Raw genomic sequence first — 20,693 nt, 5'->3', positions numbered from 1 at the left:
TCAGGGGTCTATGTGGAGTGAGTGGTTTCCTTCTCCATGGTTTCCCTCTAATTACAGTGTGAGACTGAGTTGAGAGCTTCCCAGTTTGGCTATATGGTTGTTGCATCTCTGTACATGTGTTGGAATTTGTTGGGAGGAGGAGAGAGGGTTGTGTGTACATGAGAGGACTGTAACATTGCCTCAAGAGAAGATTCACCAGCTGGAGGGGAGGAGATTGACAACTGACCTTTGGACATGCTAGAATAATAATAAATGGAAATCCTTAATAATTGAAAACAGGGCCAGTGGGGGAGGAGGGGTGTGAGTTTTTTTTTTTTAGTGCCTGACTATATAATTGCTTTAGAGTGAAGTGCCAGGTAACCCAAGCAATGTGTTACAGGTAACTTAAATGCAAAAAGACAATAAACAGTAACTTTCTTTTCAAGTGAAACAAGGAAAAAAGTACAGTAAAAATGCAGATATCGCTAGTGGCCTGGATCTAGTCTATGCTACAGCAAACAAGGTGTACCAATTTCAGTAAGATACAGTTCAAATACAGGCACTATAAACCTTTAATGAACCTAATAAATACATATGTTTCTTTATATGAAAAAATAGTTGAAAGTCTACTCATGCAGATGCATATCTGTAATTTACATTAATATATATGCAGACTTATATGTATTTTTTTACTCATGCATATGTTACATTTGTATTTATGCAATTATGTTATCCCAAACATTGCATATATTTGTATACATTTGTATACAGATGCAGGTCTGTGTAGATATATGTTTATGCTTTCTTTTTCATTATAGGTTCATAAGTTCACAGATTATTACTAGGCAAATAGCACAAGAGCCTTTACAAGTCTAGCCACTAATACACAGAATATGACAATATTATATCTTAATTTCCCAGATATGGGATGGGGTAGTATCAGGGTATTGGGTCTTTGGATGTTGGAGCCCTGAGTAATTTTACAGACTGCCTCTGTCCATAAGGGTCATAGGCAGTCCCCTAGGAGTGAATTTACCATTCCTCATCCATTTATCCAAAGTCTTTTTGAAGACAGTGAGAGATGTGCTTTGTTTCATGAAGATGAGAACATTATTCCATAGACAAGGTAGCCTTTGGGATATGAATCTCTTTCTCCAGCAAGTTCTGTTTGAGTCACAAATAAGGTTTGGGGCCAAGGAATGTATAACCCTTGTAAAATTTTTCTTGTGAATATGTAAAATTTTCATCAGGGTTGGATCAGAGAATGCCTTGTAGGTTAGCCATAAATCTACTCTGAATAAACAATATGAGCCAGATTAAAGGGATAGGGCCTTTAGTCAGTCTTCATAAAATATGTGTCTTACACTTTGTATTTTATTAGTGAGAAACCTCAGGGGCCATTCAAAGTGAAGTGTTTAGGTACATGCAGAAGGCAGCATTGTACTCGATTCTGGGTCTGATGCCGAGTGAGTAAACTGGCACTATGACTTCATTCGACCTTGAAGCCATGCCTTTATTTATAAATTGAGCCACACAAAAGGATTTCCTCACTACTGTATCTTAGGCTAAAGATGCCATCACAGGTATGATGGCCTACAGATTACTACCTAGCTATGTTCCTAGATCCTTCATCACTGGGTCTAATTTTAGGGGGGTGCTATCAATATTACTATTTGAGGAATATCTGATTTACTGAAAGGTGTGATTATGCATTTTTTAGCAATTAGTCTCAGACTATGGTTTTGGTGCCAGACATTATAATAACATTATAGATACATATTTGTAGTGACACAAATTTCTTCTGGCAAATAACTTCAGTTATGTAACATTCTTAATGTTTTTTTTAACCTTTAATACTGTCTTTCATCTTTTCCCAGTTAGGGGTCGCCACAGCAGAATTCTGGTCTGCCAATGATTGGCAGTGAATTTTTACGGTGTTGAGTTGCGAGCCCGGGGCTCAACCTTCAAAGAAGGCACACCCACACATCCACACACCTACCTGCATGTCTTTAAATTCACTCAACAGCAGGGAAGACATGCAGATTCTGCACAGAATGCGCTCCAGCTGTGAATCTCTTGCTGTGAGGCGATAATGCTTACAGTTGCACCACTGCAGTCTATAATATCACCAAAAAAAAAAAATAGAGTCATGCTTACTATAGAACTCTGGCTTTCTTGCTGCAACTTGGTCAACCCACTCAGCTAGTTGGCCAGGCCTACACTTCTGTAGGTAATCATACCTGTGATGACATTGTTAGCCTGAGTGTGTGATTTCTGTCAGGGATGACAAGTGCTCACCCAGCTCCTGCTAGATGTCTATCTTCTCCCACTCACTCCCCCTTATGCACGTTTGGATCTTATCCTGGTTCAACTCACTAAGAAGGTACACCATAATCTTGGCCTCCTCATCTGAACAGCTCAGAGCATGGCTTCATAACTTTACAGGTTCTAGCATCATTCAAAGTACCAGAACTAGGATGAAGAAAGTATGAGCAGGGTTGTGGTTCACAGATTTAGAAGCACTGCCTATAGGGTGTGACATCACCTTAATCAAACACAGGTAACCAAGAGGGGCATTAGGACAGGTAGTGTTATTACTGGCAAGCTTGGTTTTACCAAAATGCTATGTCACCTATATGTTTATTTTTTAAGGGATACATTCACATTTCATTTATATGGTGGATAAAGGTCAATATGCAATATTTCATTTCATATATATTATTTTCAAGTTCTGCTTTTGCTGTGCATTTCCTTAGCTGCCTTGTTGAAGTATTATATTTGAATGTCATTCATACATGCATCATGCAGTATAGAGCAGTATTATTATTTTTTTGACGGGGAGATTTTTGCAGAGATACACATTCCTGTATGTGCGAGCACCAACTCTTGTAAATGATGAGCGCTTTTAGGTGACAAGGTGTGCCAGACGATGTAAGATGGACTGAGATTAGACTTCATGGTTGCAAAAACTCACATAAGCAGAACTGAGGTTATCCAGGCATTCCCACAGCATGCTGGGGACTGATAAGGACTGCTACAGACACTACTGTTGTCCACAGTGGGTTTGCATGAATCTGAGGTCACTTTCATGAGTGGCCAAAACGGAATTACCAGATAAGTGGTCATACAGATTCATATATTACTGTGATCTATACTGCTAAATGTAAAAGGGCCTAATTTGCCTAAAAAAGGCATAAATTAACCTGAATTTATGTAAAAAAGTTTAACACCTCAGAATAACTTGCGATTGCTCAAGTTAGAGAGCAAATGATTTAGGAAACTGCAGACTTGTTAAAGTGAGAAAAATAGAAATATTGTAAATTAATATGAAACACTTCAAAATTATGTAAAATTAGTGAGTTAACTACAAGAAATATTTTGTTTTAATATATGATGGGCATAGTACAAAGGCTTTAGGGAATACTGTAAATCTGACATTTGTAAATGGAAAATCATTACAGCAGGCAGTAGAAATACTGAGAAAATCCTTTACTTTGGTATTATTAATGATTGTGCATACATGGTAGAAATGCAGTGATTTAATTCTGAAGTACTGAAGTGATAAGGATGCTTTGTTGGCTCAACAATGTGTCTTTACTTGAAGATTTCTGAGTGTCGCTGATGAATGAAAAGTGACAGTATTACTGCTTACTAATACAAGAAAGTGGTTGTGGCTAAGGGAAGGATGAGTCTGTTAACAAGTAATTGCTTTACTGCTGTGAATGCATTTATGATACTGTAGACATTACTACGGCACAAGTTTACCTAGCTGGACTGAGATTTTACATTGTATATATTATGAGGTTTGTGTCACCTACCTTTTTATAAGGATGGAAGGCATGCTTTCATTGTTGTGTTGTTTGACTGATGATTACATCAAATGTTTTTTGAGTATGACTGTGGAATACATTTATGTGCAAAAATGATGCAGAACAAGGGAACAAGACAGAGAAATTACAACTTCTGCCATTGGGAAAACTGCATTCTCATGGCAGCCCTTAGGACATATGGCAAATATCTGTTTGGTAAAGGGGACCAGGACAAGCTGAGAGGGCAAATACCTGAAATCAAGTTGTAATGGACATTATTTCAGTCAGTGGAAGAAACCACATGTTAACACAGTGCAATAAGAGGCCAAATGATATGACAGGATGTCTAAGAAGTAAGGTGAAGCAGAATGCAATTGCCCTTACCAGTATTGGGGGGGGGGGGCTCCAACTATTATCCCTTTAACACCAGATGCGGAATACCTGCTCTCCATCCATGTGCATGACTGTGACATATAAGATGATGGCACTGGAATAATCCGAGGTGGTGTGGATACTAGCTAGTAACATAATCTGCAACAGCTGTGCTCTTCAACTCAGAAAGGTTGGTTTTAAAACAGTAGCATATTTTTATATAGAGAACTTAATGCTGACCTGGAATCATTACATTAAACAAATGACAATTATTATTAACAGGCCAACCTTTCACATCTACACAGAATGACAATGAAGCTAGTGTGCATGGAACGTCTTTCCAAACCTCCTTAATAAGCATACAGTAGTTTATGCTATTTCTGCATTACTAATTTTTCAAATCATTTTTTTACAAGGGCAGCTGCAGAAACACAAAGTTCCACTAAAACAATACATTTGGAGGATATCAGCAACAGAATGGCTGTTGAAGATGGTGATGATGATGATAACATAGTTATATTTATGAGGCAGCCTAAAGAAAGTGGCACTCAGTCTCCAAATTTAATGGCAGGATCTCACACCCCACACCATGTTAGTAACTTTGCAGGTAGTGGCCGTGCATCACAAATTTAAGCACACGCTGATAATTACACTCAAACTCATAGAGGAAGAAAACCCATACACCAGTATCTCTAAACAAAGATGAATACTTTCAGGATTCCGGCAGTTATTCAGAGGTAACAGTGTCCACAGTGACACCATTATAGAGGGGAGCCGGGCACAGGAATTTGTCACAGCTACATTTGGAAACACATAAAGCATTGTGCTTTGAGATTGTTAGGGCTCATAGCATTGCTACAGAGTCATCTGGAAATGGTCAATGTTTCCCAAGGCATATGTCAGGGTTTTCAGCTCTACACAAAAGTGGCAGAGTGTAGGGATAATGTCATGATCACATAGTATGGTGGCACACAAACATCCATAGCTGACTCCATTCGTGCACTAGTTAGGACTTAACAGACTCAAATAGGAGTCAGTCTTGGAAGGGGAAGAGGACAAGGTACTATTCAGACACATGGGGACAGATCACATGAGAGTACAAGTACCTCTCAAGAAAGTACCTTAATTAGTCGGGAGAACAAGCACAACAGATTTTGTGCAAGCCTTGTCAGTGTTCATCTGCACATAGCAGAACCTTTCATTCAAGGTTCTGGTCATGGTCCTGTAGCATGACATCGGACCAAATCACTATCCAGCTCTCATGACAGCCCTTCTCAAAATCACTTGCACCATCACCTACCCTATCTTTAAGAGATGACTATGACACATTTTATATTAACCTACTGTGATACAAGCTTACTGAATCTGGGTTTGTTTGTAGTGGTTGTTTGTTCTGAGCACGTTTTCCAGGCCATCTTGGATTGGAAGGGGTCTATCTGCACTTTATTGGGAGGATTTTGTTGATTGGACCCTGTCTGGTAAAGGGAGGTTAGTCTAGGGCTTGGAAAAAGCATACTTTGTGATTCTTTGAAATTTTTTAAAGTTTTTTCTAAGTGCTTAGCTTCTGGTATTTAGGCCCTGCATTTCAGTAGGTTTCTACTTGTTTATACCAAGTTGAACTGAAGTGGGCTACCAGCCACAACTCTGAGCTAAGATACCAGATGGCTAGAGGCTTCTGAGCTTCCAAAAAAACAAATGTTGCCTGTTTTTTTTTTTTGCTTATTTATAATATTTACTGCAGTTTTTTATTCTCTGCCACCTACTTTTAGACCATATTTATATATTGTGTACTAAACTACACTGTTGTAATGCAACTGTCTGCATTGCTGCACCTGTTAAATTGAGTGTTATTGCTGTTTTCACTGTTTACCAAGCTTTTCTGCTATTTTCACTGTTTGTTAAATATTTACTGGTATTTTTCAATGTTTCAAAGGGGGTTACATACGTTTATGTGAACGACATTCTGTCGGCTGCAATGTACCAAACATCAGAATGTCGAGTGCACAAATATCTGTGAACCAGATAGTCGACTACACTTATGCGAATGCACTACTACATTTGCATAAGAGTAAGTCGACTATCTGCATGGAGACTGTGATACAGTGGGGAGTGGAAATTCATCCACATCTCCACTGTAGTGTGATCTCGAAGTTAGAATATATAAGTAGGGGGGTGTGGGGGGTGCAGGGGGCCTTGCCCCCCTGCAAAAACATGATTTGTTGTATAGGAGTCTGATTTACATCAGCTCCTATACGGCTGTCATGTGGTGGTTTTGACAACAATGTCAAGTCAAATGCATTGAACATTTGGTTCAACATTGTCACCATTATTTTTTTTTCATTTCGGTATTACTATTCATTTTTCCGAACGGAAAATGTTTTTCCATTCAAAGAAACAATGGTAAACCTTTCAAAGGTATCTGTTCTGCTTGTTTTGGTTTTCCCGCTAAGCAATATTTAAATAATTGATCTGTTAGCTGTTTGAAATATTCTTTAGAGCCTCCTTGCTGATTTTCTGCTGTTTAAAACATTTTTAGTGTCTCACTGCTATTTTTTCTGCTGTGTTAAACATTCTCTAGTGTTTTCTGCTAAAATTAGGGTAGCTAGTAGCTGTATCATAGTCCAGATACGGGCTTGCTACATCTGGATTTGTTTGTAGTGGTTGCTTGTTCTGAGCACATTTTGTAGGCCATCTTGGATTGGAAGGGACCTATCTGCACTTTAGTGAGAGGATTGTGTTGACTGGACCCTGTCTGGTAAAGGGAGGTCGGTCTAGGGCTTGGAATTAGCATCCTCATTGGTCCTTTTGAATCTTTTTAAAGTTTTCTTTCAAGTTTTTAGCTTCTGGTATTTAGGCCCTGCATTTGAGCAGTTTCCGCTTGTTTGAGTGATGTGCAGCATCTTGCACTACCGCACAATTGTGTGCTAAAGCCAAACAGTTAAATTCAACAATTTTTCCCTTAGATACTAGTGTAGCACACTAGTGTAACCCTCACCATTAGTGCTTTCCCAGTCAAAAAATACTGCTGGTGATCTGTAACTTATTAACCACCAACATAAATAAATAAAATAAAACCCAAGTGAGAAATATCTAACCACTGAGCTCCTCTTTGAACAATTCTAAAAAGCCACCTCTAGTGACAACAGTCTTCAACCTAGCATTAGGGAGAGGTGGACTACCCTTGTTTCTCCTGCCAACCTTGTTGACTTGGGTCTCTTCAGGCAGTATAGCAATTGCCTCATGTATACCAACAACCCTCAATTAATAACTCACTCTAGTACAGAGTGCGAGAGATGTATCTACACCAAGAATCTTGAATCCATGCTCTCTTGCACTCAAAACAGTAACACAGAAGAGGTTCTCAACTCACCCACCACTACATAAAACACAAAAATGTATATATGCAGAGGTTCTCTTGAAAAACTTACCTAAACACCAGAGACCTCCAAAATACAAGACTGCTACAATTAACACTGTCCCCATAGCACCCATGGCACATAGCAATACCAATGTCTCACCCACCAAGCCCTTAATGGGAAACACTCAAAAACTAAATGTTCTTGTAATTAAAGACTCAATAGTGAGAAACACAGATGTCCCACTCACCAGGTCTGACAAGGAGAAAGTCATGGTCAGTTGCCTGTCCGGTGGCAGGATTTTTCAGATCATGCCTGCACTCAGGTCTTTCAGCAATAAACAGTTCATAGGTTCGTACTAAGCTAACTGCCCTTGTGAGCCATTTTAAGCCTAGCCAATTATCCCTTGTGAGACTCGAACCCTGCACCTTGTGTTTATAAGACAAACACCTTAACCATCTGTCCACCCTCCCAACCACTACATAAAAAAGGGCCTTTGCCAGCAGCCAAAAGCCTAGAGGCACCAGTACCATTATGACTCTGTCATAGTTCATGTCGGAATGAATGACCTAAGACATACCTCACTGGACTATATGAAGACAGACATAGGTGAGCTCTCTGAGTATGTGTTCTAGGAAGGTATGTCCCTAGCCTTGAGAAGCATACTACCCTCACCTCGAATGATGCCACAGTATAAATAAAAAATTATTGATTTCAATAACTTACTTAGTTTTTGGTGTCATTCACAGGGGATTCAGTTCCTGTCAGCCTGGGAAGCCATGGTTGACAAACCTGGATGCTTTGCCAGAGACGGTTTGTACCTGGTGCCTCTAGGCTTTTGGCTGCTGGCAAAGGCACTTCCCACCCCCATAGTGCCTTTTTTTGGCAAGATAAAAAAAACAGCATTACCAATGTGAAATTAGCCAGCCAGAACAAAATAAGGGTCACACTGCTAAATACTAAGATCTTAAACCAAAAACTGAACTCCCTGGAAACATTTCTATCACTAGACGATATAGATGTCTGTGCAGTCATAGAAACTTGGTTCAAGGCCTCAGAGAGTACCCTGGCCTGGCAAGGCTACAATGCCTTCTGCACCTTTTAACCGCAAAACAAATGTGTGAAAACCAAAGGACACAGTGGTTCTATGTATATTAGAGGTAAGTTCACCTCCTGTCTAGTTAGACTGGACAACTCTATGGAGTTATTCCAACTCCAGATTACAGTAGGTAAGATCCCCGTTCAAGTCATAGCCAATTATAGATCCCCCCTCCATGGGTAATGATGCTCACAAAGCCTACTTAACCAAACTGGAGACAATCCAAATTTTGCCAAACATTCTGGTTATGGGGGATTTCAATTATACTACCATCAAATGGGAAACCTACACTAGCTCCAACTCACCAGCACAAAAGTTCCTTGACTTTGTTAATTTAAATGCCTTGGAATGAATTGTTCATAGCCTGACAAGTGGAACAAATATTCTAGATCTGGTCCTCACTAACATGTCAAACTGATGCACTGCCGCAACTGTCAGACACATATTAGTTTAATCTGACCTCAAAACAGTCACCTTTGAGCTGGCACTAACAGCAGAACTCACAAACAGTGGAATCAGACTAAAAAACATCAGGCAAACTATACCCTCCTAGGTGAAGATATAAAGGCATTCCAAGCCCCACCCCAAGCTGGAAGTGGTAACTACACCAAAGCTTACATTAAAGCTCTGTACAATCACTTGCACAAGTGTATAAACTCAGCTGTACCAGAAAGAATCAAAGCTAGACTCCCAAATAAAAACAAGCTGCCATGGTGGACATCTAGCATCAACAGACTTTACAATAAATGCAAAACGTTGCTGTCCAAGAAAACAAAGGGAACCATCCAACAATGGAAAAGCACCCTCCTCAGCCTCAACAGGAGACTAAGAAAACTTGTCAAAATCCTCTAAGGGCTTCTTTGAGAGAAACTTAGTAAGTACAGCCATGGATAACCATAAGGCCTTTTACAGCTACATATGTAGCCTAAAAGGTAGGACCCAAGCATGTGCAGAACTAGTGACCAATGGTATCGCAAACACTGACTCCACAGAGATAGCAAACCTGCTAGCTGATAGGTTTGACAAACATTTTACTCCCTTATCTCCTCCTAACTTATTTCAAACTTCCCCCAACCCCCCCCCCCCCCACCCTACATATCTGAAAAGCAGATCCTCAAAGCCTTGTCCAAGGCAAAAAACATAGCCTCTGCAGGACCAGATGACATCCCAGGCTATCTTCTAAACAGGCTAAAACATGAACTAGCATCCCCATTAAGTACCCTTTTCAATCATAGCCTAACCACAGGCTTTGTTCCTGCAGAATGCAGAACAGAAAAGTTAATACCTTCCCTAAAGTTGGCCTAGCAAAAGACCTGGGGAATTAAAGACGCATAAGCCTGACCAGTCTCATCTGTAAGGCCATGGAATGTATTATTATGGACCTCATAAATAAAGACATAGGTGGCCTCCAAACCCTGGATCCTACCTGATGTAGCTTCATCAAGGGCAGAGCATGCCTTTTAAATCTGGTACTAGTGAGGGCAAATCTGTGCACACAGCATACCTTGACTTGGCAAAGGCTTTTGACACAATCCCGCATTCAGGAATTGTCAATAAACTTAGCAAACTGAATGTAAACCTCTTTGTTGTAAGATGGGCTGCCAACTGGCTCACTAACCAGACACACACTATCAAAGTGGGTGACTCCACATGAACCAGCAGACCTGTTAACAGTGTGTTGCCATAGGGGTCAGTACTAGGCTCCTACTGTTTGGTGTATACTTCTCAGAAGTTCAGGTCAAACCTAAGGGGTTGCACCTGATCAAGTTTGCAGACAACTGCAAACTAGGTGCAATCATTGAATCCTCAAATGATGTCAGTGCACTCCAAGAGGGTCTTACGCAGACCAATGGCTGATGTATTAGTCATGGTCTCAAACTGAATGCAAAGAAAAGCATCATCATTCCCTTCAGCACAAACAATGTCACTTCACACTAGCAAATCAAGAACAATACCTAAGTACCCATGAAGTGATAAGGGACCTGGGATCACTAGTTGACTGCAACCTTAACTTCAACCACCATGTGTGTACTGTAGTTAGGGAGGCTTTCTACATAGCACACTTGATTAGTAAAGGCATTACCTTGAGAGAAAAAGAGGTTATAGCCCTCTATACTCGGCACTAATCTGAGCCATAATTGAGTATAACACCCTGTTTGGCATGTACCGTACACAGCACCTGCAGCAACTGGAAAGATTTCAAAGGTTTCTAACAAAGAAGATCAAGGGGTTCCAGCATGTGCCTTACATACACCGACTAAAGTCCCTGTCACTATAGTCCCTGTTGTATAGACTTTTTATTGGAGACATGCCTGGCCTATGGAGCAATCCAAGACCCAAACCTAATGAGCTTGCTGCATATCAGTAAATCAAACGGGACTAGGGCTACCCTTCTCAAGGACCAAAATATGGCCTGTGACTTAAATAGGACATGCTGGAGGGACAGATTTATCTCCCAGTGACTGCTGCATCTTTGGAACAGGCTACCAGTTTATGTGAAACAGAGCACCTCTGTGACATTATTCAAGAGGAACCTGGATGAGTGGATGGGCCACCATAAATTCTTACCGAGCATAGTGCCCACAACCCTCCAGGACATGGGCAGTTATCACTAAATGCAATCTTGGGTATTGACATATATTTTAATAGTATTACACCGGGATGAAATGGCCATGCTTAAAATGCCTCTGGGTCAATAGCCTAGTAATCTCAGATAATCCCATGATCCAAAGTATGACATTTCTGTTACTTACAATTTAACTTTTACAAACACAGGTCCATGTTTCACTTGAACTGGAATAAGTTATTCAAAAAAGGGAGGACTTAGGTCACTTTTTGACACTATGCATTTCATTCCTGTAATAGTACTGCTTAAAAACACATGAAACTGTGAAAAGAAAGCCATATGCCATAATATAAGATTGCAGTGATTAACATCATCAATGGTGTGTGCACTGACATTGTTACAGATGTCGGTTACCTACAGCATAAAAGTAATAATACATGAGTTTTCAGGGAAACACTAAGAAAATTACAGATTAAAATGAGTATCCTGCCATGTAAACAAACACTACTGCCACTTCACCCTCACCACTGCACAGATGATGATAGGTTTTGTCTCTGTGGCCACAAATTATTATGTATGACAAAACAAAATAATCTGATATGCTATACTTCAACAGACAACACAAGTCAAACTGAGACAACACTGCATAATATTAAAAAAAAATGATACATTTTCATTCAGATGGAAGGTATGAATGCATACTGAATTAACACTTTTTACCAATTTTACCTCTTCATTACATTCAGTATGTGCATAGTTATGCACACCCCCTGACAAGAATTTATTGTGAAAAGCAGTTATACGTGCGATTATTAGTTATATGATGCCTTACATCACTAATCAGTTGTCAATGAGCACTCAGGCATGACCTTTTACAGGCAAAAATATGATTAACTGTTCTGGAATAAAAAAATAACTACTTGAAAATAAGAAGGAATATCAGATGAACAGTTACAGTAGACCATGCACAACACAGCACAGCCCACAGGTACCAATGAATGCAATGTTTTTTATGGGAAACACTGACATGAATGTCATGGTCCATTGTTCATGACTAGGCACCACCTGTTTACCTGTACATCCATATGCTATGAGTCTGCCACAATAGGTCCCTTACTACAGCTGCTGCCTGACCACCATTAGTCATAGTTCAACTGGGACTAAGAATTGCAGTGGCAGCATGTGTCACTTCACCACCAGACCAGTGTTTGACCATGTTGTGTTGAATGTAACATGCAGTAAACATCCTGCATGCAGTAGCTGGCCCATACTGAAGGACACCCTCAAACTCATACAGGTACATAAAATGACTCTTTAGGATGACAAAGACCTTCTCGATGACAATACAGGTCTGAGAAAGACCCATTTAGATTTCACATTGGTGTCATGGACATCCAGCATCACCTGAAAGACAAAGAGAGAGAGAGGAAAAAGTGGGGGAAGCAAAACAAATAAAAAGTGGTTTAGTATTCAGCAATACATTTTACCATAAACAACTACTTAAATAAAATAGAAAAAAAGAGAAAAATATTTTTTACTTACGAGCATGTTGACCACTGGGAATCCTACTAAGCAGGAAGAAGTAGTAGTGAGCTAATGTTCCAGATATCAGAATCATGTGCTCTGCCAGGATGTTGGGAAAAGACATAGGGAATGCATTCCCTTTCATCACACACTATCTGGCAATTGACGGAATGGCAGCCCTTTCTATTGTGGTACCTCTGTCCCTTAGAACCAGAATAGGCCCTAATTGCAACATGGGATAAATGTATTGTAGAAAGTATCTCAGGGAAATATCCCACCCCTTAAAAGGTATGCATAGTCAAGGCTCAGCCTTGAAATTGCCCCAGAAAATAGATGTACTGATTCATATCTGCCAAGAGTACATCCAATAACTGTGCACTATCCTCGAGGCAAAAGCCTTTGAGATACCCAGCATGTCCATAGTCTGTGTCTGTGATGTCCCCATGGTAAATATAGTGAGACTTATACATACCTTAGTATCTGCAGGTAAATAGGAAGTCCATGCATGCCTGAAGTACCTTTATGGGGGATCATACACACTATGACAATTATAATATCCTTGTCAACTTTAATTTTATACAGTATCTCCTTATTATCAAAATTATAGTGGGTTATTCTCTGCTTATATCTCCACTTTCTTGGCCAGTGAGCGCTGCAGGGTGCAAGAGGTTTTGATTCAGCCAAGACATGCAGCTCACTATGGGAAATAGCAAGGCTACTGGCAAGTAAAAAACTGTCGCTGTGATCCAGTCCTCCAAGCAGGTTTAAAATCAATAAATGGTCATCTATATGAGTACATAGCATTCATACTGTGGTCTAGTATATTCAAAAGATACACCACACATATGTACTATGCACATTAACCACCCCTGTGATATGAACTTACCCCACCACATATATTAGTATGGGTACTTTCACATCTAAAGACAATGGCTCCAACAGCTATGCATGCCACTGCGGTTTCATTACCAAATGCATTTAATGAATGCCTCCATAACACAATAAGTGTAAAGTCTGACATTTGAAAAATTAATAGTAATCAAAGCATGGCATGCATTATGTTCTTCATGTAGATAATGCATTGTTTATGCAAACCTGTACTGCATCTATGATATTCTTCTCTTTACATACAGAGCACATCCCTCTGTTTACTATCTGATTATGCACTTATTCATTTTAACTTGTTTATGAATCTCTTTAATGCTAACCAAATCTCCCAAACTGTGGTGCTATACCTTCATTGGAGTTCAAAGGATAAAAGATCCATTCTATCTGTTAAGCCACTTTCATATTGCACAGATATAACTTAAGAATCCCTTGCAATAAACAGGCTTTGTGAGTGAACTAAATTTTCTTAAGTTTGCTATCTCATCTAACGTTGTGATAATTAAAGTACAGACAGATAAATCACATTAAATTGGTGGTAATACAGATTGATGTAATAATTATCCATCTATGACACAGAGTTTAATAATTAATCTCACATCCCATTATATCACCACAATATCTCAGTCTATTTTTAAATTACAAGATAGTTAAATGAAGTCTATATCAAGGCAAAAGAACCAATAAATAGTCTGGAGGTATAGGATTGTTATTATCTAGTGAGATTTATTTTTCACAGCAAGCTTATGTAACTCCATATTTAAAATGTTACTAGACTGAATATGGCTTTTAGACAGGGTCTTTAAAAGGAAAAAACAATTATTTTATGGAATCCTAACATACAAAGGACCTCAGGCTGTCTATATGTGCAGTTATATACATATATATATATATATATATATATATATATATATATATATATATATATATATACACATAGAGAGAGAGAAAATTTGGTACAGATACAGATAAGATAACTTTTTTAATGTACTTTTGTCTCCCCTGGCTTGATTGTATCTTTTGCAGTCATCTGTCAAATTGCATGCATATATGCTTTTTCAAATTACACCTATACTGATGTTTTATTTTATGTTATCTAGCTCTCTGGAGCTTTTCTTCCCTGGCCTGTACTGAAAATGGGTATTTATTATCAATTCGGACTTTCCCATAAATGTCAATAAATAAATAAGTACTACTTTCAGGTATGGAGTGTATTTAGGACAATGTGTAAAATAATGCAGCTTTTTGTAATTATACTATGCAAGTACTGTGTTTGCATCTATCGCACTGAAAATGGTGGGCATGGCACACACAGAGTTTATGTATACGTAATGTTACAAATATATTTGTCTAAGTAAATATTGTACAAGTCTCTCAAAAGATAAAGAAAGAGAGGTATAGCAACGAGGATTTTACAGTGCAGGCATTGAAAAACAATATGACTAAACTAAAGCAAATACAGCTGTCCATTCAAGGATCGCCATCCATGTAAAGCAGTCCATCCCTAACACTTTTCAACTATAACCTTGACCGATTAATTTATTTTTATTTAACATTTGTTTACCAGGAAAGTTTGACTTGGAACAAGCCAATTTTCAGTGGAGGCCCAGGGAGAAATGCTCCAGACACGTCTTTGTAATATGGGAGGAAGCCCAGAGGAAACCCACACAAACACAAGAGGGACATGCAGACTCCACATAGAAGGCACCCCAGCCAAGACTCGAACGGGAGAACTTCTTGCTGTGAGGTAACAACACAAACTGCTGCACCACTGCACTGTCCAGTTGAATGAAATGATTAAACAATGAATGAATGAGAAATTGAAAATTCACCCCTGCTTTGGCCCTCATGTATCTGATAGACAGAGGCCAAGAGTAAATATTCCCTAACTAACATACCCCCCCCAATAAACATTTGCCAATCTCCTAAGTAAAATACCTCTCCAAATAAATACCCATGTTACATGGGGACACAAATGGCCTGGGTTGCACAGCTGTACTTATAAAGGACCTAGTTGTTATTAGCCTAGTATATACCTATTAACCGTTCGCTGCGATGGTACAGCGGTAGAGTTGTTGCCTCACAGCAAGAGGTTCTCCTGTTTGATTCACGGCTGGAGTTCCTTCTGTGTGGAGTCTGCATGTCCTCCTCGTGGTCGGTGGCCTCCGAAAGACATGCGTAAATGGGTGTGCCTTCGCTAAAGGTCGGGCATCGGGCTGGCAACTCGGCACCATAAAAATCTACTGACAATCATTAGCGGACCGGTGTTCCGCTATGGCGACCCCTAACTGGAAAAAAGCTGAAAAGACAAACATATACCTATTAACCTTTGAAAACTGTTGTGTCCATAAACCGAACATGACATAAAAGGGTAAAGTAAAGTAAAAATAAACTTTAATGTCATTTAAAACTACACACATGTAGCCTTAATGACATTTCTTCCTTCAGCTCAATTGCTGAGATTACAAAAGAAAGTGAAATAACACATACAAGTAAAGGGATAAACATAACTAACAAATACAGTACTACTATGAATACATGCGAGAAAGAGCAGAGACATTTACCAACACTCATATATGAAAAGAATACCCCCCTCCCGAGTTAAATTAACTACCCTATTTAAAGTAATGCAAAACATACTACAGATTGAACAATGCCTATGTTATTTGTCTAATATTGCACTTGCGTGAGTTAAATAATACTGACTATGGATATAATAAATAACTATTGCATTTACTTGGAATATATGTAAATATATATTGCACAAATAAATAAAAATTGACTAACTATGTGTCCAGACCCCTGGGACTAGTGCCTGAGTTCAGAAGTTTAATCACTGTAGGGTAGAAACTGTTACTGAATCTTAGTCCTGCAGCAGATGCTGCAATATTTCTTGCTGGTGCCAGATGCTTAAACAGTCCATGCACAGGATGTGTGTTGTCCTGTATTATTTTGTAGGTCTTTTGGAACCTCTTTCAGAATAAAGATGTTGTATCGATGGAAGACTGGAACCCATTACCTTCTCTATAACCTCACCACTCTTTGTAGAATCTTCCTTTCTGTAACTGTGCAGCTTCCAAACCACACCGTGAAGCTGCAGGTGAGGATGCTCTCTATTGCACCTCTATAGAAAGTGGAGAGAATATGAGGAGGAAGCTTGGCTTTTTTCAGCCTTCTTAAGAAGTGGAGGCTTTGGTGTGCTTTCTTCACCAGTTGGCTGGTGTTTCCTGACCACAAGAGATTCTCTGATATGTGTGCACCCAGGAATTTTATACTCTTAACCCTTTCCAAACTTTCACCATTGATCCTGAGCACTAGGTGGTTTGTTCTTTTCCTGAAGTCGATGATAATCTCTTTGGTCTTGCTTACATTCAGGACAAGGTTGTTCCCCTCGCACCAACTGATCAGAGTTGCCACCTCTTCTATGTATGCCCTTTCATCTTCCTTTGTGATGACCCTCACAACTGTGATATCATCAGCAAACTTGATGATATGGTTGGATTTGTATTTAGCATAGCAGTCGTGGGTCAGGATGATGAATAACAGTGGGCTGAAAACACTCCCTGAGAAACCCCAGTGTTAACCATGATGCACTTTGATGTGTTCTTACCCAAACACACCCTCTGTGGTCTCTCAGTCAGGAAGTCCAGCATCTAGTAACAGAGATGTTTACTGATTTCTAAATGTGCCAGTTTTTCTATTAGCTGCATTGGTACCACCATATTAAATGCAGAGCTGAAGTCTAGGAATAACATCCTCACATAGTTAGGCATAAGCATATGCAGAACATCAGAATTTGGGAACTTTGAGTTGCTTGATATTCTGAATAAAACCCAACCTAATTCAGTTACATTGCAATATGATAAGATAAGACATGTCCTGCAGTAAGCCACACAGTGAGCAGACACTAGCATTTTTTAAAATAAAAAGGGAAAATTAGTTGAAATTAAGAAATCTATGGAATAAATACTACAAAATATCTATTGATACACATGAAATATTTTTACACAAGTGTAGATTTAAACTCTCACTCCAATGAACCTTCAAAATGCAGTAAGGCACACGTGTAGATTTAAACTCTCACTCCAATGAACCTTCAAAATGCAGTAAGGGTAACAGCTTTGCATCAGAAAACTGAAATCATTGTGCATACAACCAACTGCAACATCATCCACAGTACTAGCAAAATATATGGCAGTTCTTTGTACATGCATTAATTTCAGATGTTATGTACTGGGTGAATGCACAACCATTTATGACTATTGCTTGCAAAAAATGAGACTCTGACTTCTCTCTCTCTGTTTGTTGCTCATTCTTGTCTTAAATGAGTAGTAATCTGAGAAATGCAGTCTGTAAGGCATTCTGTAGCATTGTCCTTAAAATGTGTGAGGATCGTAAATGGCAATAATATATAGTTGTCAGCAAATGAAGGGGAGATTGGATGTTACTGAATGGAAAATGTGAAATGTGTGCTGCTTACTTACGTTTAAAACCTTGATAGAATTACTTCTACAATTTGTAAGTCTAACCTGGCTGATACAGCCACTGGAGGAAGGGCAATCTGAATTGCTGTTGTGTTTTTTTTCTCCCTACCAATCCATTATCAACAAAAACTGAAGGAGCGCCTGCACTATGTTTACCTGTGATACACTGAGACATGTAATTAGGATTCAACAATTCTAATGAGTTCACACCTCTTTTGCATATTCAATGTGCTCACAGACCTGAATCCACACAATAAAAAGGTAACTGTGTAGCTAGGAAACCTGCAGATGAGGAGACATGTTTATTTGGATAACACAGAAGAGGATATTACTTTTAAATATATCTGCACAGAAAGCTCCTGACCTTGATAATGCATGCTTGCATTTTTCAGCTATATACTGCATATACAGAAATGTCATTAAGAAAAAAATCTATTATATATATATATATATATATATATATATATATATATATATATATATTAGCAAATGTTACTTTTATCTGTATGCATATTTTTAGAAGTGTACTGATGGCATGGGCATGTTTGTCAGTCCGTTTCACATTCTCAGATGCGCAGCCTTATTAATTGTCATCAGAAGTGCTAATGTTACAAATGTCTTTTTCTGTAAACTCTTCTATTGTTATTTCTGTGAAATGTAAATGCCCTATATTGCCAATGACGCAGGGGTGTTAGCCTTCTAAGATGGACTCTACATACCTCTAGGGAAGTGCTGGTCACAGGTAGACAAGACTGGCAATAGCTTAAAAGGGAATGTTCTGTGTTAAATATGTACACGTTTGTCAGTGACAGTTTGATAGCACTTTAAGCATTTCACTGATGGTTTGTTAGCAAAATGTGTCATTTGCCTGTTCTTGTGGGGGTGGGGCATCAAGGTTGCATGTCTGTTTTGGCACAAACAAGAGTTTTGCTGTTGTTACTCTCCTTGTTTTGGATCCAACCTTGTTTTGTGTGTGATTATAATATGTTACAACCACACAATTCCTTTTTTTTATTATTTGAATATCTTGACTGTTTTATGTTTCTCCAGTGGGTAATAGTGAAATGTCACTTTTTATGCGTTATATAGAAACAGGACTTTTAGTTATGTGATACTTATGTATATTATCCTTCTGTTGTGTTTTAGGTCATCTAGGACTATGGCATCCAGGTGTCCCAATTCCCGAACCCTCCGCCTTCAGTGACTCTGAGAATGAGGGGACATGGAGATATGTCAGGCAGTATTCAAATTTGGCAGCAGATAGTTGCTGATAGTTGCTAATGTGAATACAGTAGGTGACCAGAGCAGGATATATGTTCAGGTAGGCCATAGGGCCACTGACATGATTTCATCTGCATGGAGGAGATCAGCTGCAGCGGCCCATGAATGGATGAGTACTGGGGGTCCTGCTACGGAGTGGCCACTAACAGCAAATGAAGAGTTCCTGTCCACTGTCAGGGTTCCAGACAGCTCACTAAAAAGTGCACAACAGCATGCCATTGACGTTGGTGCTGCTGTTTCAGGGAGAACAAGTATGTCCCAGGAGGAGCATCCAGGCAGGCTCATCTATCTCAATTGCCAAATGCTTGTTGTATAGTAAAATATTGACAGTAATACTTAATTTCTTTTTAACATAAAATTTGTTTGTGGGGAATAGTTGTAAATTGTTATAGTTAACAACACATTCTGATTGATTACACATGGGCTTAGGGTGGACTTGTCATTCAAGTTCTTGTTAAATGTATCATTAATGGACATATAAAGGGCAAAAAGTTTTAATCCCCTGTGTTACTGTTAATTGTGATGATGGTGTCCTTAACTTTTGCTTAACTTCTTCCAGGACCATCATTCATGGGAACATAGCATCATCTGCACATGGTAAGCCAAATATGTTTTTTGTCAGTGGTGATGAGCTGTTCAAAGAAATATTTATTTTATACATATGTGTAGTATGGGTGTCAGGACTATTGTGTGTATTGCTGTACTGTCTGTAGAAGTGGCACCACTGTAACTTTATTAGCATACATTTAACTATAGCAGTGTAGCTATTAATTTCTTTCCTGTGTTTGTTGCTTATTATCACAGGTGATCCTGACAATGGAAGTGTAGGGCTGTTACCATCTGATGTCAGAGCATTGACAGACTCTGATGATGATAGTGCCAAACAGAGACACAGCTGGGGGGTGCAGAGGTTGAATCTGACACTGAGATTGGTATTCAGCCATGCCCTGTAATTCTATCAGACACAGCCATGGAGCCTATGCTAACCCATTCCAGTGAGCCCTCTGATATCAGACAAGTGGAGGTGAGAAACATGATCAGGGAAGTGTGATTACTGTGGCTTAAGTGCCTATTGACTCTGGCCAGAGCCAAAGTGAGAAAGTGCTCAAAGTCCCAAGCAGGTTGTTATATGTGCTTGGAGGAAGCCTGGTGTACATCCTGCACCTGATCAAGGTGTGTCTTCCCGTGCCACTCAACATATGTCTAGGGCTTTCATGGAGGTGCAGGCACATTCCTATAGGTCCTCCAGATAAATGCTTAGGGTTGTTGATGTGGCACAGGCTGACATGTGTGACTTTCTCCACCATGTTGCCAGTTCAGTAGATCAGATGAGTGGCA

This window comes from Protopterus annectens, chromosome 6.part0 (assembly GCF_019279795.1).
Source record: "Protopterus annectens isolate FY-2018-M chromosome 6.part0, PAN1.0, whole genome shotgun sequence".
NCBI classification, from domain to species: domain Eukaryota; kingdom Metazoa; phylum Chordata; order Ceratodontiformes; family Protopteridae; genus Protopterus; species Protopterus annectens.
The sequence above is the reverse complement of the archived record's forward strand: the minus strand, read 5'-3'. Positions refer to the sequence as shown.